The sequence below is a fragment of the Thermobia domestica genome, chromosome 5 (assembly GCF_964235325.1).
Source record: "Thermobia domestica chromosome 5, izTheDome1.hap1.1, whole genome shotgun sequence".
Taxonomy (NCBI): domain Eukaryota; kingdom Metazoa; phylum Arthropoda; class Insecta; order Zygentoma; family Lepismatidae; genus Thermobia; species Thermobia domestica.
In genome coordinates, this window is record NC_137458.1 from 257,741,049 (window position 1) to 257,765,061 (window position 24,013).

Genomic DNA, 24,013 nt, shown 5'->3' on the forward strand with positions numbered 1-24,013 from the left:
ATCTCCAGTGACGATGCTATCCAAAAAATTGTCACGTTCAACTTCATATTGGTCCAGCAGGTCCCGAAGGAAAAGGCAAGGACGAAAAAAGTTGTAGAAACGCTTAATTGTACTGAATTTACCCTATTTTCCGGCCCCAGAGGAGACACCCCTATACCCCTTAAGCGCACATAACTGGCATTTTGAGACTGGAATGTCAGTTTTCATAGCATCTGGCATGTGTAAACCCAAAAATATGTTTACTTTAACATAAGAAAAAAAAACAATTTTGGTATTTTCTGCAATTTTCAGTGAAATTTTGAAACTTTGATGCAATAGTTCTCACAGAAGATGTTATCTGATTTAAAAAAAAATCTATACCTGAAATGTCCATGTGGATTGGCCACTTTTGCCAGGTATTACATTTCGTTCCGAAGAAAAAGTGGCAAAACGACCCACCCTAGTGCTGTACTCCATGAAATGTATCTGCAAACTTTCACCCATTCTCTCATGTTCTACCAAACAGCCCGCCCACATATAGCGCACAAAATGGATCATGCTCTTTCTAAAAAGTAGTAAGAACATTTTCCGAACCCACCGTATTTCCCCATATATCTCCCTCTGGTTAACATTCCTTTCAGCATTTTGATCATTTGGTCAAAGGGAAGACCACTGATGATCAGGCAATGCAACATCCACTTTAGGACTCTTTAGCACTGCGTAAACCAATCTTTGACTGAGCAACAGCTAAAATATAAGTAGGAAATGGTGACTATTTTGATTAACAAAGCATTGTTATTTTCCTTTTTGGTTCGTTGATAATGACACAACTGAGACGGATATTTCATTCCACTAACCTAATTTATTTCATAAAGATATGTCAGATATGTTCAGATTACTTAATACATCAAAGATTTATTTATTTATTTATTTATTTATTTAATATACAACACAACAGGCTTAATACCCAATTACAGTGTTGTGTACATACAGCAAACGTTACATACATAAATTTCTTAACTATTACTACAGAAAATTTCTTGTTTCACATATGATTTGAACCTGTTTTGTGAAAGACTAAATACATCCACTTTATCAAGCTTATTTACAATATCATTGTATAATTTACACAGCCTCCACATAGGGGATTTATATAATATATTGCTCCTGGCTTTTGCACAATAAAATGTCCCTGTATTTTCTACTCTGGTTTTGCAAGTGGGAATCCGTAATGATATTTTCGAGACCAACTCCATACAGTCAATCTTATTGTTTAATAACTTGTATAAGAATAACAAGTCCAACATCCATCTTCTTTTTTCTAGAGTTTCAAAATTAAAGTTGTTTACTAGATCATTGTAGGAAATATATTTGGGATAATAATTAGTTTTTTTGTATGTAAGCATTTTCAAGAATTTTGTTTGGATGTTTTCTATTTCTTGAGAGTATTTTTTATTATTGGGGGTCCATATTGTAGAACAATATTCTAATTTTGATCTAACATATGTAAAATAAAGTGTTTTAAACGTTGTCTCACTGGAGAAATCTTGCCCTATTCTGTAAATTAAACCTAAGTTTCTATATGCGCTGTTTGTTATCATATCTATGTGTTGATTAAAATTTAGTTCAGGATCAAAAATAACGCCTAAATCTTTGACAGTACTTGGTTTAGGCAATTTAGTTTTTTTTCAGTGTATAGTCAAAAGTGATAGGATTTCTTTTTCTCGTAAAAGACAGAGATTTACACTTGGATACATTTATTACTAATTTGTTGTCATCGCACCATGTTTGGACTCGCTGTAGGTCTTGTTGTAGTTGTGTGCAGTCTTCAGTTGAATTAATTCTAGAATATAATTTGAGATCATCAGCGAATAGGAGAATCTCAGAGTTTTCAATAAAAAGTGGAATTTCATTAATAAGTAGGAGAAATAGCAGAGGACCCAGATGAGATCCTTGAGGAACCCCAGACAGAGTAACAAACTTTTCGGTGACATGCCCCTTGTATAGAATAGATTGTTTCCGGTTACATAAATACGATACAATATATTCTATTGCCGACTTTGAAAAGTTTAGGCTTGTTAATTTCGCCATTAGAACATCATGATCCACGACATCGAATGCCTTACTGAAATCGGTATAAATAACGTCTACCTGGCCGCCTTTGTCTAACTCCGTTGCTATAAAATTTGTTACAACTGCTAGGTTTGTTGCAGTAGACCTATTGTGTAAGAAACCATGTTGATGTATGGATATAATTGGCTTAACGTGATTCAGAATTCGTGTATATAAAATACTCTCAAGAATTTTGGCAAAAGGAGATAATATAGCTATAGGTCTAAAGTTTTGTATTTCGCTTTTATTTCCAGACTTTGGCACTGGACACACTAAACTTTCTTTCCATAAGTCTGGAAAAGTGCCTGTTCTTATGGACATATTGAATATAGTATGGAGCGGATGCTTGAATATATCAATACAGCCTTTGACAACATACGGAGGAATACCATCCGGTTCACATGACGCTTTTGGTTTGAGTGCCTTTATAGCCACTTCAATTTCTCGCAGTTGAATTTCACCAAGTTGAAAGTTGTCCAATAGGCTAATGCATTCCGTCTTGTTAGATATAAAACTGTCTACGTCATATTTTGCTGATACATTGTTATAAACAGATTGAAAGTAATGCGCGAAGGCCTGAGCAATCTCACTGTCCTTATTTAGTTCTTTCCCATTGTAAGTAAAGGAGGCTGATGACATATGCTTGGTTTTGCTTTTGACAAAACTCCAAAGTTGGCCCGGATCATTATGAATAGAAAGTTCAGATTCTAGAATGAATGTTTTATACGCAATTGATATGTCGGTCTTTATCTGTTTACGTAACTCATGAAATTTTTCACGATGATATAGGCTTGCAGTTATTCCACTTTTCCATTTTTTATGATGATATGATTTGGATTTTATTTTTCTAACTATACTATAAGTGAACCAGCTCGGATAATTTCCATTAACATGTTTCTTACGGGGAATACACATACTAAATACATTATTAATCATGTTGTAAAAGTTGGATAGCACATTATTGATATCATTCATTTGCGAAAGACAGCCCCAGTTTATTTTGTGCAGTTCCACGTATAATTTTTTGAAATCAGCCTTCTTAAAGTTGAAACCAGATACTTTAGTTTCTCTGTTTTCTTTCTTTGTAACGTTTAATGGGATAGACACACTTATTGCGGGATGGTGTCTGTCTTCCTTAGTAACAAGAGGACAGTCTCTTTCAACGAGAACCTTATCAATATTTGATAATACCAAATCTAAAGTTCGGCCTTTACTGTTACGAATATTATTAAATGACGCTAAATCATATAAGGACATAAAGTTATATAATTTTTTTACAATTTGTTGTTGATGATAAGAAATCGAAAGCACAACCTGTTATTTCAGGAATATTGAAATCCCCTATGCAGAGAATGTTGCTACCTATTGGGCAATTAGTCTCAATAAATTGATAGAATTGTTCATATATTACTAAACTTGATTCAGGAGGAATGTATACTGCACATATGAATAATTTAAAACCGTGAATTACAAGTTTGACAAGAACACATTCAAAATACAAGTCATACGAATTAACAAGATATATATTATGATTATAGTGTGTTGCTATTATTACACCCCCTCCCTTACATTGATTAAACAGTTCGAGATTTCTATCCTGGCGGAAGACTTTGTATCTATTGTCAAAGAACTCTGTATCGAAATGATTTTCGGTTAAGAAACTTTCAGTGATTATAATAACATCATAATTATTTGAGAGTACATTTGTATAAAATTCTTGAGCTTTAGAACGCAAACCAAAAGTATTTTCATAAAACACCGCAAACATACATATTTGCTTCAGAGACTTAACTTTCTGAGAGGAGGGTTCATGCATGTTATGTTTACAGAATCCGAATCTCGAATTACACTCAGTATTTCCTGGAATTTCTTTTGGTGGAGGAATGCTACTTTGGTTGCTACAGGTGATCAATTGTTTTGTTCTACTTACATGTTGCAGTTCCTGAAAACACAATTCTCACTGGTTTCTGGTCGGTTTACGCTTCACTGACGCAGAGGAGGAGGAGGGTTGGGTTCTGGAATTCTGTTGTTTTCCATGTTGAATGACAGGTGCCTCGGGGGAATTACCAGTACGATTGGGTGTTTCTTGCAGAGCAGTAGGGGGTGCGGTCACATCTGGTATTTCACTTTCAACACGTTGCCTTCCTTCTTTTTCTAACATTTCTGAAAGTGTGTATTTTCTCCCGTCAATGTATAAATAGCGATAACTAATATAGGAAAGTTTACCTTGATTGCGAGCTTGTGACATAAAATATCGAAGACTTTTCCTCTCATCTCGCACTGCATACGAATAATCTTGTTCTACATAGATATTTGATCCACGCAACTTTTTCTTATTTTGTAGAACTGATTCCTTTTTTTTATCACTTAAGAACTTGCACACTATTGGACGACACCTGCCTGGAAGTTTTCTGCCTGCACGGTGACATCTCTGAATGTCCTCGTCTGATAAGTCCAGCTGGAAACGATCCCGTAATAAATTACGCACTTTATTTTCAGTGTTGTTCCAATTTTCATTTTCTTCCTCTTCAACGCCATAGAACACTAAATTCTGCCTTCGACTACGATTCTCCAGATCATCCAGTTTACTCTGTAGTAATGAATTGTGCTGTTGAAGATTATTTAGTTCACTTTTCACTAGTACGAGTTCATTTTCCAGTACACATACACGATTCACTAACGTCGTCATGGTTTCCCGTAATTGTCGCACTTCAGACACTAAGAGTTCATTAGAGCCCCGTAGAGAGGTAATCATTTCTTTGATTTCTGTTACATCATTCTTTTGAGAATTAGTTGGTCCCGGATTTTGTTCTACTCCAGAAATGATTAGCAATGTCGCGATTACCAAACCGTAGGCATACAGCACGCTTGAATTTGTGGCGGCATGTAGCACTTTTATTTTTGTCCTTTTTATTGCTGTACTGGCGAACAAACCTATTCTGCATCTCCAGAGGGTTATTGAGATACCCATTCCACGCTTGAATGCACCACGGAGCTAAAGAAAAACACGTCCGACTGCTTCGACGACTCACGCCACTACCATATTGGCTGATAGTTGCAAACGTACGACATATATGTCGCTTTTCGATTTCTTATAGTATTTTTCTGAAGGACAAATATATATTTCTATCGCATTCTCCTCAATTAGTACACCATAATCACCGGAATGGTCCTTCACTATGTTTTATTAACTTCTTACTTTGTATTCCATTGACTTTAATGCAACATTCTCACTAATTGATGTCACAGATACATAAATTATGCCAGCTTTATTGTTATTATTATTATTATTATTATTATTATTATTATTATTATTATTATTAGTTTATGCATATTTTTAGTAGTACTTCAAAATAAAAGACAGAATCCAAGGTAAACAATCTATCTTTTTTCCTCTTCACTTTACTTTATGCACTTTCTCGCAGCAGGAAGGTGCACAATCCGGCTCAATGCCACTGAAGTCTAACTAGTTGGAGTAATACGCTTTTAAACGGTTAGTGTTTATAATTATGTTATTTGCATATAGAGTTGATGTAAGTGATACTGTAGCATTGGTATGTCGAGAGTCAATATGTTTCATCAGTAATTAAATTATAGAGATGCAGACAGTTTCAACTTGTAAGTTATTTACAAGCGACAGGGAAAAAATATCTGGTTAGATGCTCCCTCGTCTTAGCAGCAAACTCACTGAAACAAAACCTACAATTTTATGAGTTTGAAGCAATTCTTTTGTTTCTAAGATGCAGCTCAGGAATACTATACTCTCACAAGTAGTGCATCAAATAGAACGGTATGTAGCGTCGAATCTATGGGCAGAATACATTGTGAAATAAAATATAAATTAGTTTGTAATGTCGAGATCTCAACATGTCAGCAAATATCAATGCCACTCAGATTTAATTAGGACAAATAACTCATCAACATAAAAAAATATTTATAAAAGATGTAAGCAAAGACAGTAACAGCGAGTACAGAGTTCATCTGGAAATTGAGTACATAATTTAATTATGACACCTACGTATTGTTTCCGAAATTGAATTCTAGTTTAATGTTTACGTAGTAATTCATTGGTATGCACATCAATACCTGATCAACTGAAATGAAATGAAATTTTAAAGTTTTACTGCAAACGGTTATGCCGACTAGGCTAAAGGAGACTGTGATGATGAGAAATGAGTGAAACGGTGGAATGAAGAACGTGGAAGGAAAAGCCACTCGGAAAATGTTTGTTCAGCGCAAAACTCACTTGGCACGCGCTGGGATTTAACCAAAGACCCCATGTACCAGACGTGAGCACTCTACCACTGAGTCACCGCCGTTACATCTGAACAAGTGTCGGTACTCTTGTAACTGTCACACATTATGTGTGGCATTTGATAATGAAATAAAAAGTGTTCGGAGCAAGTTCGATATTTCAGGAATTGTATAATATGTATAATATGTATTATATGCATAATATGTATAGTGTATAATATTATCTCATTCTGAAAATGTGGTTGTTGTTCTATATCGGTAGAGGCATGGGTTTGGGATAGAACATACACACAAGTAGACTGCTTTGTAACAAGTTCAAAAGTACAGCGGTATGTACATTCGTCTCCAAAATGATTGTCGCATATCTATAATTGTCTTCTTGTAAGAATATAATTTGATAATGATTTCTTAGAGTATATTAAATACTAATACTATGTGTATAATCGGAAAATGTATATTTGTGGTAAATTTTATAGGAAAATTTTTATAAATACAGAAAATTAAAATGAGTGAAACAAAATGTTGCTAAATTGACAAGAAAGTTTTATTTTCGGTTTTTTTTTTTTTGTTCTTATTTACTCCTTTTTAATATGAAATTTGCAACAAACATGTCTTTGCCGATTATACAGATACGAACATTATAAGAAATACCAGGTGAATTCGATATAAAATTACATTCTTACAACAACATATTTATAGACATGTACGTGTGTACTGTAAATACTACGAAAATAGCGACATATGTCTGGCGGCTAACGTCAATTTCCTTTTACATTTTTACTAACTGTACGAACAGAAGGGTCTTGAATTCTAATATATAATTACAATGTTTTATTGTAATATATAATTAAAATGCTTGTCATGTATAACTAAGTTACATTAAAGAGTGTATGTTTTCCTAAAGACCTTGTATAGGAAAAGTAAGTTGCCAGGAAAATGCATCGCTTTCCTTATATTTTCTGAAAATAATACATGGATTCTTGAATAAATGTAGATATATATGTATGTAGATGAAAAATAATATTATTTTCAATGCATTACTGAAATACATTCAAATTGGCCTATTAATTCCGACGTCATTTGGAGAAGTGAGATAAAGAAACGAAAAGCTTTATGCAGTGGAAATTGTTTATTCCGTAATATTTACCTTACTTTACAGCAATATGTATTAGTCTTGTAGTGTATAACTAAGTTTAGACATAGAATTTCAATTCTTTAAAGCATGCATCATTATCTAACAGATTGCATACGATGAGATAAGTTGTCTCTAGAAACGCATACTTACCCTTTTATATCTTCTTAATAGTGTTATGTAGGTTGTTAAATCGTAGTACATGTTCAAGTGACGAAGATATTTATTTTATGTTTAGTTTTATTTCTTTTCTGGTATTTACAATTTTGTTTGAATTCATCTTTTGTCGATAAAATACATATCCTAGTAGTCCGGATCTGTAGTTTTATTGAGTCTCCTTTTCAATACAAGATGTAATAATGTGCGAGGAGATAGTCAACGATCCGGTTTTACCCGTATCAATTCAAAATCTTAGTAGACACTTTCACGTGGTTTAAATTGGGCATGGAAATAATTGAGAAGTAAGTTCAACCAACATGCCAAGAAAGGAACAAGTAATTGCAAGAAGTAAATTAAGCAGAGGAAACGCTTTATACACTAGATATTGTAATACCAACGAAATGGATCAATTTATACCCAACATTCCACTGCCTGAAGATTAAGTCTCGTATGTAATGTTACATTAATTGAATTTTAATATTTTCAAAAATCAATACAAGCTATAAGCTATAAAAAAAGTAACTAATCAAATATATTATGCTAAATTTCTTTATTATCTCAAGTCAACGTAATACAAATAACACACTGATATTATATCAATTTTCAACCAAGATATTCTCCGATGAGACCAGTGGTTCCGTATCTCTGGTATCTGAAGCTTCCGTTGGGATCAGCGATGCTGTATTGTCCTGCAACAAGTGGACCGCTTCGAACCTCAGTCTGTTGCTTACGATCTCCAGTCAAGTAATCACCTACAGTGTAGCCAAACTGGTATTGAGGGTAAGACTGAAAAAATAGATAAGCATTGTATTTATTAAGTATTTTAAAGATTATATTAGTGTCTTATAACATCGGGCCCATTCTATTTTAGGATTCACGAATCTGTATTCTTGAAATCCAAATAATCTCGTTTGTCAGAAGAATTAGTTTGAATTTATATCATGTTCAATGATGAATATCTAAGCCTTTAGTCCATGTTCCTGTCGCAGCATGAAGCATAATCTAAAAGCACTTCTTTTTTTACTCCAATTATACAAATTGTACAAATTTTAAGCAATTTCTAGTTTTGCACCTTTATAATTTCAATGACACTTTCCGTCTCACTTTAGTTTGTGAATACTCCTTATTATTGATATGTCTTTTATATTATATTGAAACAGTATCTTTGTAATTAACCCCTTTCTGCATGATTGGTTTCTTTTAGGAAAAAATAATAATCAGTATTTGAAATCCTTATATGGAACTTGAAAAATTAATTAAAACTTGAAATGAAAATTCCGACGAGAAATAAGTAAGTACCATATACTATGACACACAACTCACAAAGATCATGCCAGATGACACCAAAATCTCTTATTCATACACGCAAATATCTCACACAGCAGACAAAACAGTCATTTGATGCCTTTGATAAATCACAGGTAAGCTAATGTGAAAAAGGGTATGTGCCATGTATAACACGGCATGCGGTAGTTGGCTAATTCTATAATTTTAATAATTACATATTGTCAGCAAATTAAGTATGTTATTAACATGTTAAGAAGTGACTCTTATTTTTATTTTCAAATCTATTTATAAGATTTTCTTTATGAGTCAAATTTTACAGAAAAGTAAATATGCATATCTTATTTCTTGAAACTGAATTCAGTTTTACTTAAAATAAACTCTTTATAGAATATTAAAATTATAAAAAAAAATAATAATAATTTTCACGAGGTAAAAGACAAATTTCCATAAGAAATTATTGAAATTAGGCACTTAAATTCCAGATTTTTCTGTGTATTATATCATTATGATAATTTTTCAAAGTTTCAAAGTTTTTTAAAAATTATTAATAGTAAAACGTGAAATAAGTAAGCACAGTACAGGTGTCTTGCTCTCTTTGAAACTAGAACGGAAGGTCCATATTTATAAATAAGACAATACTTAATTCGGGTGTCTCAAAAATGGCATTCATTCCGAAGTTGGGCGTCCGCTTTCGCCACGTTTTTTTTTCGCTGTTATCTCCTTTCCACACTTTCTGCTATTTGTTATTAGCTTCATTAATCGGTGCTCTTCACAAACTTTTAAAAGATTTTGCTCGTTATCAACGTATTGTTTCACAAATGTTAAAACTGTTAATTCATGGCCCTTGTACATTCGCCATGTTGATAACATAAATGCTCGTTTCTTTCCCACAATGCAACTGTTCGGTTACCTTGCGCCAAGTAGTTCCCTCCGCTCGCCGTATAGTCCCATGTTTATAACCGTTTATTATAACAAATAAACAGATTTTTCGAGACTCTTATATATTATCAAGCACACGAACGATCAAATTATCCATATCTTACCTGTAAATTTTAAAAATTTTGCTGGAAACGGACTCCCAACTTTGGAATTTAACCCCAAAAAATCAATAACAAGATAGTAGTTGAAATTAGTTGACATTCAAGAGGAGACAAACTTTTGAAACATTATCTGAGAGTAAGTCAAATGATCTTATAGGGAATGCGTCTTGATGTTAGAGTGTTCATTTCTAGTATGAGATGTATTTCGTTCGTTCCTAAGCGACATGAGTTTGTGGTGGATAATATTGTATTATTAGGTTTTCTCCAAATTTTCCTTTTTTCTATTGCATTCTCATTCCGTTTACTGCAATCATATTCATTAAATTTTATTAATCACCCGTCTTCCTTAGCTAACAGGAGATAAACTTGTGATGCAAAGCTGAAAATTTTAGTTTCATTTTCTATTGTAGAGACAATATCTTCTTAGTATAATTAAATTGCAAACTTATTCATCGTTTCTTTATTGTTAATTAAATTAGAGGATTCACATAATTATAGATAATGTTTTTGTCGAACAAATAATATCTAATGGGAATGAAAAGTAGAGGATACCACACCATTTCCCACCTTTTCCTTTACATTTTAGACCAGTACGTCAAGTATTCGTTCATTCAAAAGTGTCTTTCTTTATTTTTTGTATTTCTGCAGAGAGTACTATTGTACAGTATCTTTACAAGTTTAAATCTTGTGGATCTTTTTTATTTCTTGTTTGATATTGTACTTTTCCTGTTGAATCAGCTACTAAAAACTAATCAATTTGGCCTCAACAATAACATGGATCCCATGTTTCCAGTTGGCATTTACTTTCTTAATACTTATATTAATGTTATTAATATTATTGCTAATAGTAGTAATTGTGTGGCGATGTTCAATTGTTTTTGGTGAATATAAATAACGTATAATTTCAGTAGATAAGGATTTGCTGAGTTATGTCTATCCGTCTGGAAAGGGGTTACTAGTGGATAATAGGAAAAAGTATTTGGTAATTTTACGAACAAAACAATAGCAGAATTATGTAGCATAGATAGTGTGTATCGTATTGGTGGTTAAAGTTGAGCCATAAGTTGCTGATATTACTATAAAATAGATATGAGTTATAAGTGGCTAAAGCTGTTTATATGCTTTCATCGAGACATAAGTGGCTGAAGATATTGGCATTTAGATTGATGTACCAAGAGTGACTGAGTGTATTGTACAGTTGTCAATATTACTTGTTGAATCATAGTTATTGCAGAACCTTAGTATGTCAACGTACCCGGAGACATAGATACATCAAAAGAGTTGAAGCAGTCCGCAAGTTGTTTAGATATTCATTAGTAATTACTAGTAAGATTTTGAAGATTAATTAAAGTTATAACTTAGCTGAGTATAAAGAAAGAAAGAAATGTACTAACAGAATTCATTCGCTGTTAATTCTGAGACACATTTTATTTTATGGAAACAGTAATTATAACTCCTGCTATTCTCACAGGATGTAACACAATTATTCTACTCGTCAAAGTTTAAAATATTATGTTCAAATGTTATATAATGAAAACAATTTGAATATGTATTACTTACGTAGTAGTTGTAAGCACCAAGTCCGTATCCACCTAGACCATATGCACCAAGACCATATCCACCATATTCTCCCAACAAACCAACGGCAGAAGTGGCAGCCACGAAAGCAGCGAGCAAAAGAAGGACCTGTTATGTGGGAATTAAACAATAATACTGAATATTCATTTTAACGCTAAATGGCTATTTAACTTGCAAACGTAGGATGGATATTGTTCATGTAAAAACAAAATCTCAAGATTTGTAATAAATTCGTTCACTATTTTTATAAACTTGAGTAACACATTATAATGGAAGTAAAAGTATAGAAAATACTAGATTAAAATGGAATATATTTCAAACTTAAATAAAGTTTTGGAACACTCTGACATCAAAGAAGAAGGAAAACATGTGTTATGTGATTAATCATAGGAGCGAAGGATTTTGATACTCCTTTTGAAATAAAAGGTATTTGGTTTCTGTAATCTTGATCGAATAAGCTCAAATACTCGAACTATTTATTTTGAAAATTGAAATAAAATTATACTTCTTAACTAATAATTCCCAATGGTTGATAGTATTTCGTTAATATTAGGGGCTAAGATTTATATATTCCAGTCAACCTTGATATGTAAATAGTCCTTAGAATTCTTTAAATATAATGTATTGCACTTCGAACTTTAAAAAAAATAATTTGACCAAAAATATTTTTAAACAAGGGCTGGGAAACTTTCTTGCTATTATGGTTGGGAAACCTTCAACGATTCCATGGACAAAATTGAAGACTTTTAGAGTTTTTTATAAGTATTAAGTCATCGCTACATATAAGTTGTAGTTATATAAATTAGTTAATATTTAAATTAGTTCAGCATTTTGACTTAGAATAAGGTCGGAGTTAGATGGTTAATTTCCCATATCGTATTTTATTTCCTCAGTACGGAATATAAAAGTTAAATTTATACTCTTCTCTAAGGATACAACTCATTATTATACAGCAATACATTACACGTAAAGATAACTTTAAACAAAGTATTTCCTCCCCTGCGTTGCTTTCAACTATACAATTATATGAGGCTGTTTCTTCTATTAAAATAATGTTTTTACGAGTAAGTGCAATTAAGTTTTATCTCAGTACTATTTAGTCTAATTATTAAGGTATGTTCCAATTATAATTGGGTAAATGTGTTAGCCTAGATGTAGTGACACATGAGCTTTATTCGTGTAACTCTAATGTTGAAAGCTATTTTAGTTTACACTAATTTTATGTAACTTGCCTGCTTGTTCGCTCTCGTAGAATTAGAACAAAAGTTACAAGAGGCTATTACTGAACTATGAGTCTAACTTAACTAAAAAGCCTCGAACGATTTAAGCCAATTAGCTAGTGTATTTATGTTATAGAACGTGTTATTAGAACATCAGTAGTTACATCATTTTTATGCTTTTCTTCATTTGAATCCACTAATTGTCCTTATTCCACTAGAACTAGGCTAACAAATTTTTGTCCACGAGCTTCCACGTCGAAAATGGCCTGAAACAAGGAGTTGCGTTTTCGCCATTATTATCTAGCTTTGTGTTTGGAATAAGCTATAAGGAAAATCAAAGATAGCAACCAGGGCCTAGAGCTGAACGGTATTCACCAGGTTATGGCATATGCTGATGATGTAAATTTAATAGGGGATGATAGGAGAACAATAGAAAGAAATGCAGAGATCTTATTAAACGCTTGCAGGGACATGGGTTTAGAAGTAAATGTAGAGAAAACTAAATACATGGAAGTGCGTCGGGACCGTAATACAGCAAACTATGGATGCATTAAAATATTAAATCATACTTTTGATAAAGTGGATAGTTTCAAATATCTAGGATCAGTATTAACAGATGAATATCATATCCACGAAGAAATTAAATGTCGACTAAAAGCAGGGAATTCGTGTTACTATTCGGTTCAAATTCTCTTGTCGCCGCGGATTCTGTAGAGGAATTTGAAGCTTAAAATATATAAATCGATAATCATGCCTGTTGTTCTATATGGATGCGAAACATGGTCGCTTACACTGAAGAAAGAACATAGATTGAAAGTATTTGAGAACAAAATCCTGAGACGAATATTCTTACCCAAGAGGAACAGGAATGGTGAATGGTGGAAACTTCATAGCGAGGAATAACATAATTTATATGATTTACCCAACATTGCTAGGGTCGTCAAGTCTAGGAGGCTTAGGTGGGCGGGTCATGTAGCTAGAATGGAAGAAAGTAGAAACGCTTGCAAAGTCTTGACTGGAAGACCAATCGGAAAACGACCATTAGGAAGACCTAGGCGCAGATGGGAGGACAATATTAAGATGGATCTCGCAGAGATAGGGATACAAAGTAGAAACTCGATGCAGTTAGCTAAGGATAGAAGTCAGTGGAGAGTCTTTGTGAACGCGGCGTTTAACCTCCGGGTTCCATAGGCCATAGAGTTAGTTACCTAATTAGTTAGATTTTCCTTATTCAAGTAGTTTTCAATTTTCCTCGCTATGCAGTAAGCCATATGAGGTCAAGCTAAGTGTTCCCTCGCAGAAGAGGTGAAGGAATTGTTGTACTTAGGTAGTAACATAATAAGCTTCTATAGATTCAATCAAAATGAAAAATCTAGGGAAACTCATGCAAAGTTAGTATTCGAAAGTAATCATAAAATGGTAGCCAGTAGCATAGATATAAAAGCGAAGAAATGTTTTATGCAGGCATGCGTATGGACTACGGCATTGTATGTATGGGGGACGTGAACTCCAGCAAAAGAGGGAAAACGTAGAATGGAAACCTTTGAAATGAAGTGCTATAGAAGGTGTTGAAAATTAGATATATCGAGAAAGTTTCAAACGATTGCCTATTGGAATTGAAATGAAAGAAAGAATAGTGTACTGACGAGTATCTTGAAAATCAGATATATGACTATCACGGCTTAATCACACAATAAGTTATTGAGAATGTCGCAAAAGAAGCAATGCCTGATGAAAGATCGCATGTAAATTTTACACACAAAATAATACGTGCAAAAAGTAGGGAATTAAAAGTACATGAAACGATAAGTCGGTCTAAGAATGATAAGCTTTAACCAAACGATCTAAACGTTTCTACACTGAGAACAAAAGGACTGAATGAGGCGGGTAATTAGTGGGAAACACAAATTGCCTTATTTTACATATGCAATATCTACACACAATTTCATCCGCTTCGGTTCACTTTTTCGTGCGCTTCGGCGGTAACATTTACTTTTTTCAGAGGTGCCTAGGCACAAACTAAAAACACGTGTTCTCTTATTTTTTTGCCTATGGTCCCTACTCAAAGTTTCGTTGCAATTCTTTATGTCTTTAAGGCACTTCATAGTTTACATATTCGCACATTTGATATTCCGAAACGAAAGGTTTGGTACCCCAACAGTTTTTTCTCCCACGAAAATACGGAACACGCATTCCCTAACTTTCAACGTCTACAATATCTGCGCACAATTTCATTCACTTCGGTCCACTTCTTGTCTTTCGGGTGTCAACTTTGAAAGTTTTGAGTGAGGACATTTGCCCCCTAAAACCGTTTTCCGGAGAAAATAAAAGACACAAAGTCGTTTGTTTCTTGCGTATTGTCCCTACACAAATATCCTTTAGGCACTTCGCACATACTGTTAGCGCTCCTTTATGGCTAAGCGGTTAGCGTATGCACCTTTGGCGGGCGAGACCCGGGTTTGATTCCCTACTGGAGCTCATATGGTTCGGATCCCACGTTAATGAGTAGATCCCGTCTCATATTGCCTTGCTGCTGAAAGGGACGTTAAAGTACAAATCAACTCAACTCACAAACTGTTATTAGCACTTTCAATATTTCGTTATCAAAGGATATAGGGGCCCGTGCCCCATCCAGCTGTTTTGCCAGGAAAATACGAAACAAGTGTTCCCACATTTAACGTCTACATCTGTACACAATTTCATTCACTTTGGTCCACTTCTTCTTCCCTTTTGGGAGTCAAATTTCAACATTTCGGGTGAGGTGTTTCGCACGCTAAAACCGCTTTTCTGCAGAAAATACAAAGCACGCATTCGTTTTTATTGTTTGCATATTGTTCAAACACAAAGATTCGTTGGAATTTCACATGTTCTTACACAAATCTGACATGCTGTTATTAGCACTTTTAATATTTCGTGATCAGAAGTTTAGAAAGGTTTATGCCCACCCAGCCGTTTCCTTCATTAAATCACGTAGCACATATTAAATGATTTTACTTCTACCATATATGTGCAGAATTTCATTCGTTTTGATCCACTTCTTCTTGCCTTTCGGTCCTCAAATTTCAAAATTTTGGGTGAGGGATTTTGAGCCCTAAAATGGTTTTTGCACAAAAAATACAAAACACATATTCGTTTTTTCTTTATGCGTATTGTCCTTAGAATAAGTTTCGTTGCAATTCTTTCTGTCCTTTAGACACATCTAACATACACTTATTAGCACTTTTCATATTTCGCGATCAAAACTTTGAAAGGATCCCGGAATCACCCAATTGTTTTTTCCAGGAAAACATGAAACACGTTTCTCTGACTTTACGTCTACAGTATCTGTGCACAATTTTGTTCACTTCGGTCCACGTCTTCATGCGTTTTGGGCGTCAACTTTCAAAATATTGGGTGGGGGCTTTTGCCCCTTAAAACAGTCTTTTTTTCGGAAAAAATTTTAAAAATACATAATAATATATTTTATGTGTAGTATATACCTGCTAAATTTATGAAAATCGGAATGTTACACTTGGGAAGTGTTTAATGCAAGTGTAGCTCTTCATTGTTGCCAAACACTTGAATAACACTAAAATGTCCCTTAAAAGAATAGGTACTAAATAAAATATTATGTAGTTTATAATTTCCAATGTTACTGCAAACCCTTCAATTAGTTCTTAATTCTACTTACGGCAACCGTTTTCATTCTGATGTATTGCTTTGCACCTTAGGATACTACTATACTTAAGCATTAAGTTTGTTCTCCTTATATATGATTTGAAAACATCCTTCAATCTTTAATTTCCTTCCGTTTAAATCCAATTGCCTTTCCTCTTCTGCTACCAATACTATTCCTAATAAGATATAGATGTAGAAAGCTATTCACGATAAGAAATTGAGGAAAGAAATTTTAATACGTCAGCGAAGTTTCTCACAAATTATTTAATAAAAGTTCTTCATTCATTAATAACTATATTTCACGCTGAAAGTGGAGATAATTAATTCAACTGAAAAAAAGTCTCGGTTTTTGCTAACGAGATAGAGTAATGTTAGTTCAACCTTAAACCTTATGTAAATTAAATGCGATATCATTATCACTAATGCAAGTGTTATGGCAGTGTGTATCCATAAATTTGGAAATACCTTTTTTCGGGTTTTCCCTTTTACTACACATCTTAGTACATTTCTAATAAGACAATCTATACTCCAGTAAAAGTATACTCATTCATACGTCTCCACTTTATTATCTGGAGCACGATTCCTCATTGAAGATACTAAGATACCCCCGTCATATCCTATATTTCTTTTCATATTATTATTAATGATTATTATTAATTAATAATAATTTTTTTTATAAAATCTCCAACGAAAACTAAACGTGTTTTTAACACACATGTGTTTGTTATTACGAGTATCTTATGTGACCTAAGCAGGATTATTCTCTTCGGTGATACTACCTAGAACATTGAGTTTATTTTGTTTTCGCTCTTTGTCATTTTACTTCACTTTGTCTGGATTGTGTAGCAGAATTGTCTTCACCTCTATTTTAAAAGTTATATTTCATTCTCTGTGTAGTTTTTTTTTTCTTTTTTTTTTTGAGGTATCGCCTTTCTCGCTTATCTATGATTTCTCATTTATTTTAGTTGCATTTCTGTGTAAATCTATCTGAAGTGGTCCAGAAATTGTGAAAGTGTTATATAGGATAGATGGACGTAACGCAATTTTTCAACGCATTAGCATCCGTATCTGGAATTGGATTTCAAGGACATTTTGATTATACAATGAGTGAATTAATACTATGGTCCAGTTTGACGATGGGTGTCCTGGGTGCAAGGGGGAGCTAAACTCTAGACGTTGCAATGACATGGCAATAAACAGAAAGCTACGGATACGGAACAAACGCCACTCGGAAGCTTTTGCACCACTGAACACAAACCAAAGCGCACCGAATTGCTCAACTATGCGTAGTTTTTTATATCTAGCATGAAACATATCCAAACATTTAAATTTTTTCCGCGCTACATCCATCGTCACGCAAGTGCTTTCTTCGCTCTTTTACCGTGTCCTCACTTTTCTCTTCATGAAATATCAGTCCTGATTTCCTTCAGTAATTTATTCACACACAGAATTAGTTTGTGGCCTATTCAGCAATTTTCAGCACTTTGTCCTCCTGAGGCCCCAGAAATGGCATCAAAATCACACACTTCAACTTTCGGATCCCCCATAAACCTATCGTGCCAGTAGAATCGGAGCTATGGATACTTCTGCAGACTATACACGCAACAGTATTCAGCACAAAACATATGAACCCCCTACTTTATGCCATTCAAACATACAGCCCATTTGAAAGTGTAATTTCCTGTACTTTTTCTGATGATTTCATGTATCCGTTTGCATCCCAGCATATTTATTTAGAAACAAAAATTTAAAATTCTCCGTATACCTCAGTCTCCTGTAAATATTCGTTTTTGTTTGGTGTTCGTCTGATTCATTCGTCCTGAGCAACTGTATTTTTCATACACACTTGTGAATGCAAAAATTAGTACTCCTCCGACAACAAAGATGGCCGCCATTCAAGAACAGTAGTCCATATGACAATGTGGATGATGTTATTGACCTTTACACACACTCATTACATTCATCACACTCAAATTTTTATATTTTTCACAGACGGTCGAGCAACCTGCCTTGGACCATTTCGTATGGATTGACCCTTCTTTATCTTATATATCCTCGCTGGTGTAGTAGATAGCACATACCTATGTTTTAAGAGGTCTCAGATTTCATTCCAACTACACACTTCGTCTTTACATTTGTTTTAATTAGTTATAGTTTCACTTCGTTCTCACTTTCTTATGACTCTTATGTATTCTCTGATATTTCGATTAGATGTTTGTATTCCATTATTTCATTCCGTCCTGCTCCTCGCCCTTTCAAGCGAAAAAAGACAGACAAAAATAACGGTGATCTCGAATAAAGAATCGAATTACCCTAAATATCGAAAAATAAATTTTTGGATGTCAGTTAATCTTTCATGTATCGTCTGTTCCGAGCAATGAGGGCACTACCCTTGAGGTTGAAAATTCAAATTTGCAATCTTCTCTATAGAGAATTGATTCTGGTCGCTATAGATGAACGTCTTGCAACTCTAAAGTTTTTTGCACTGAAAGGAACAGTTGGAACAGGGCAACCTATTTTACTGCTTTTCTTCAGCATTTTACTTTTTATTTGCTAGTATTAACTTATTACTTACTATTGTAGTTTCTTACTTGAATAACGAATAGAGATGTATTAGGCTGCACTAGGCAAGGATGCACTGAGCAGCACGAGAACATGTTTAAGTGTCCTATAACAGGTGTACTTTGGTATAAGTTCTACAAACTTAAATAAAACGTTTCTTTTCCACTATTATAGTATTCTCGTCTGAATATGACTAAGGTTGTATTGCAAGAGATCAAGATACAAGGAAACATCATATATTTCTAAGCAAACACTGTTCACTCTATAAAACTAAAAACACACATTACTGCAAATTAATTATTAAAAATTATAATATTTACTACATTTTCATCTTTACCATATTCATATTTCTACTAACAAACTAAAAGCTAACATAAAGTGACATGAATGTAAAATGATAGGTGATCTAGAAAGAAAGACGAAGAGCACAACTAATTTGAAATCTATGTTAAATGTTGGTGTGTAATTAGAAGCTTTTTTGGACTTACGAGTACGTTGAATTTCTGCGGATTGAAAGGTAACATTAATAAAATAATTTATGAATAAATATATTTAAGTCATAAACTATGTACTTTCCTACTTCCTTAGTGTTCTAGCTTTAGGTTCCCAAGAAACGATGGTTTTATTACGTTGGTGCGAAAAATGTCCACTTTGACGTTTAGTAGGAAACTCACCTTACAATGGACATCACTCAATTGTTCGGCTCCGATTTCAATGAATTTTTTTTGCTGACATGTATTCATTATTTGTGATGACAGAAATTTTTACCATGGTGAATGTTTTCTATTTTTTATAATTTTCAAGAGTTGTCATGTGGTTATTAGAGATAACTGCAGAAGTCCCTTACTACCCTTTGTAAACGGAGTGTTAATGAAAGAACAACCATGTAGATACATATAAGGCCTAGGGGGAAGTCGTATGGTACGTATGACCTTCAAGGCAGCCATATTGAAATTCGCCATTTCGAATTAAGGACTTAAGATTTTTAAATGGGAATAGGGTAATATGATACATAATTTCGGGCTAGAATTTAATCAGAAAAACAATGGTGAAGTTAGTTTAAGATACACCTATTTGGGGCAATGTTACAGGCATATTAATTGTTTATACTTACTATGTGCGTAAATCCCTTACCTCCGCTTCTAACCCGCATATTAATGATAATAAGTAGATAAAAGCTTCGGTAATACATATTACGCCTAGAGGGAAGTGATACGGTAAGGATATCCTTGATGGCAGGCATCTTAAAATCCACCATTTTGAATTAAAGTGAAGTTTGAAAAATGAAAACCAAAACATGCGACACCTCATTTTAATAGCAAATTTCCCCCAAAAGCCAATGGTATCCTTATTTTTGTTGTATAGTTAATCAGTATGAATTTAGGACTCTTCTAATGTGTACAAAACGTCCATTATTTGATCTTTCAAATTGGCAACACTCCTAAATTTCATCGCATGTCTTAAGATCCCAACTGGTACTTTGCAATTGTTGCAGTGGCTCATGTTTTCTAAATTTATTACATTTTTTAAGAGTTGCGATTTTTCAGTACATGAATAGTGTTGGGATAAGCATTCAGCAATCTTTCTGAATTTTTAAGACTTGCAATGTAATTATTTATTTTAAACCAGAATACATGAGGAACCTATGGACCTATGCGACGTAGAGAAATACAAATGAAATTATAAAAAATTGGTGTTATACGAATACAAAAGTATCAGAAAATGTAACCTACATGTTGCACAAACGACAAACAATAAAATGTTTTTAAATAAATACAACTTTAAATGAACAGCAGCAATGATAGAAAATATCAAAGAGGCATAATATGACTGTTCCCAACACGCTGCTTGTACCATGAAAAAAAATATGAAAACAGCTAACTTGTTTATAAAGAGGTGTAACTTAATCGAGTTCCCGTTGAATACTGTTATAAATCTTACAAACATGAACCATCGGCAACAATCGCTAGAAAACGAATTCCTTTTTTTCTGACTCGCTAAAAATTGCCATAGAAAATAAATAAATAAACAATAAAGAAGTAAATATAAAACAAAACAAAAGACCATTGATTTAAACAACAATCATATTTCGTTTTTATTTCTGAAGTGAATTTTCATTTGATTTCTAGTCTCATCTACAATCCATTACAAGCTACGTCTTCGGTATTTTTTGAATGCAAAGTTGGAGTTGTTTTGTTATGCTATACTTCATGTTAGTAATTGAGTTTTTGAAGAGCAGGTATAGGAAATAAATAATTACATTTCAAGTCTTCAAAATTCAGAAAGATTGCTGGATGCTTTTTTCAACACTATTCATGAACTGACAAATCGTAATTCTTAAGAAAATGTAATAAATGTATAAAACATGAGCCACTGCAACAATTGCAAAGTGCCAGTTGGAATCTTAAAACATGCGGCGAAAATTAGGAGTGTTGCCAATTTGAAAGATCGAATAATGGACGTTTGGTACACATTAGAAGAGTCCTAAATTCATACTGGTTAATCATAGAACAAAAATAAGCATACCATTGGCTTTTTGGGAAAATTTGCTATTAAAATGAGGTGTCACATGTTTTGGTTTTCATTTTCCAAACTTCACTTTAACTCAAAATGGCAGATTTTAAGATGCCTGCCGTCAAGGATACCTTTACCGTATCACTTCCCTCTAGGCATAATATGTATTACCGAAGCTTTATCCAATTATTATCATTAATACGAGGGTTAGAATTGAAGGTAAGGAATTTACGCATATAGTAAGTATAAGCAATTAATATGCCTGTAACTTTTCCCCAAACGGACGTATCTTAAAGCTAACTTTACCATTGTCTTCCTGATTAAATTCTAACCCGAAATTATGTATCATATTACACTATTACTATTTAAAAATATTCACCTTAATTCATAATGGCGGATTTCAATATGGCTGCCTCGAAGGTCATACGTACCATACGACTTCCCCCTAGGCCTTATATGTATCTACATGGTTGTTCTTTCATTAACACTCCGTTTACAAAGGATAATAAGGGACTTCTGCAATAATCTCTAATAACCGCATCACAATTCTTAAAAATTATTTTAAAAAAATAGAAAACATACACCATGGCAAAAATTTCTGTCATCACAAATAATGAGTAGATGTCCTCTATCAGCAAGAAACGTTTCATTGAAATCGGAGCCGGGCAATTGGGGGATGTCCCATGTTAGCAGCACAACGCAATTCCTACAAAGTTACACATCTCACGTCACAGTTATGTCCACTAAACATAATGGTATATTCAGACAGTCAGAGGGTAGTGTCTTATTTAACGAGTTTGTCTGAAACCGCGTCATGAAGAACACAGGATTACAATTTATTATTTAATTTAGGAATTCGAACTGAAATTTTCTGTGAAGCAATCCTCAAACAGTGCTTTTCAAAATTTGAACATACCAAGCTCTGTCGTTGATTTTTCTAATTTCTTTCCTGTGATACAACATTGAAAACCGATCTCTGTGTGCACGGACAAACATCATTTTTGAATGCGTTCCTCGGCTGCTCCTTGCAACCGGTAAGATGTAAATTTAATCGCATGGGTACTACAATGCTTGACACGCACCAAAAAGACCCACGTGTGCTGTTCTTGGATTGTAAGAAATAGCCGGGGATATTTGCTTTGTCCTATTGTCATTTCAGAAAAAAATATATGTTATGATGATGGCAAAAAGTCAGAAATTGGTTGCATTATAATCAAAGTCCACTATGGTATCCAAAACCATTTTTCTACCCACAGAAGATGTTGTTACTATGGTGATCTACTATGGTGTTGTTACCATGGTTGGAGTGATTCATCCTGTCTTTCTAAGTCGAGGTAAAACCATGTATGCTGATTCGTATAGCCCTGGACTCCCTTAAATATGCCGCAAGCTTCCAGTAATTGTCTCAGATCGAACAACGCAGTTCTCGCACATATCGCGCGAATAATGGTGCAGACTCTCCATAAGATGTAGTATGAACCCTTTCCTAACCCATCGTATTCCCCTCCCCATAAATATTCTACTGATTATAACTTTTCCAGCATCTTCATCGCGCATGATTGGGCGACCTAAACGTGCATATGAGGACTTACTCGCATTGCGGAAAACAATCGTTAGCTAAGCAATAGTGAAAACGTATGTTTGCAGATTACGACTATTTTGATTAACCAAATATTGGAGTTTTCATTTTTGTCCACTTTCATTTTTGTCCTGCGGAAATGATACAACTGAAATAGACATTTCATTTACCCTAAGGTAATATTTTTACATAACAATATGTCAGACTTATTAAGATTACCTATTACATCAAGGATAGTGACTGATAGTGGCGAACGTAAAACATATACGTTAATGTTCTCTTTTTGATTGTACCTTTATGAAGTACAAAATGCATTCCGATCGCATTCTTCTCAATGGTTGCAATACGACCACCAGTATAGTTAAACAATATCCTACTTTTTCGTACTTTTTCCGTACTTTTTCATTAAATCGTCTTTCATTCACATTAATGCGACATTGTAATAGGTTGATGTCATATATACATAAAATATTACGGCTATTATTAATATTATTATTAGTTTATGAATATTTAAAGTAATACTTCTAAATAAAGACTGCATCCAAGGTAAGTCTATTCTTTTTCCACTTCACTTCACTTTAAGCATTTTCTTGAGAGCAGGAGAGTACAAAATCCCGCTCAAAAGTCATTGGATTCAATTCCGACTAGTTAAACTGATGTCCTTTTAAACTATTTGTATGGAGGATTATGTTATGAGCGTATTGATCAATGTAAGAGAAACTATAGGACTGGCATGTTGGGAGCCAACATATAATCATGAGAGTAAATGCGTTAAAGAAAAGCGAGCAGTTTCAGAGAGTAAGTTGTTTAAAAAGAGATAAAATAATGTGGTTCGATTTTCCCTCATCTTGGTACCAAACACACTGGGATAAAACCTAAAATCTTTGAGTTTCACACAATGTTGTTGGCTTCTCAGATGCAACTTAGGAATACCATACTC